The sequence below is a fragment of the Galeopterus variegatus genome, unplaced genomic scaffold (genome assembly GCF_000696425.1).
Source record: "Galeopterus variegatus unplaced genomic scaffold, G_variegatus-3.0.2 Scaffold3430, whole genome shotgun sequence".
Taxonomy (NCBI): domain Eukaryota; kingdom Metazoa; phylum Chordata; class Mammalia; order Dermoptera; family Cynocephalidae; genus Galeopterus; species Galeopterus variegatus.
Genome location: NW_007729541.1, coordinates 207,327 through 207,682, shown reverse-complemented (window position 1 = coordinate 207,682; position 356 = coordinate 207,327). Strand labels below are relative to the sequence as shown.

At 45.8% G+C, this 356-nt stretch overlaps 1 pseudogene; it reads right to left on the bottom strand.

The window, feature by feature from the left end:
- Window positions 1–207: 207 nt before the first annotated feature.
- The window catches only part of LOC103600731, a 4,995-nt pseudogene continuing 4,846 nt past the window's right edge, over window positions 208–356 (bottom strand).

Below are 356 nucleotides of genomic sequence, written 5' to 3'. Positions count from 1 at the left end.
AGGGCATAGGCCTGGGTTCCCAGAGGACTGGGAGGTAAGGAGAGCCTATCACTTCCATCTTGTGGCTAGGAAAACTAGATGCAGTACTGGGCAGGAGAGAACTGAAAACAAGAAATTTCACTGTGTAGTCCTAAGAGTGTGAGGTTGAGGGGTGGGTAAATTTGTACCCCTGTGAAGGGGGGGCAAGTAAGGGAGGGTTTGGGGATCTCAGAGAATGGGACAGCCCCTCCAGCACTTATTCTTGTGGACCTGAAGGCCAGCCCAAGTGACCATCTCTTTTTTTTTTCTTCTATTTTATTATTTTTATTTTGTCAATATACACTGTAGTTGATTATTATGTCCCATCACCGAAACCT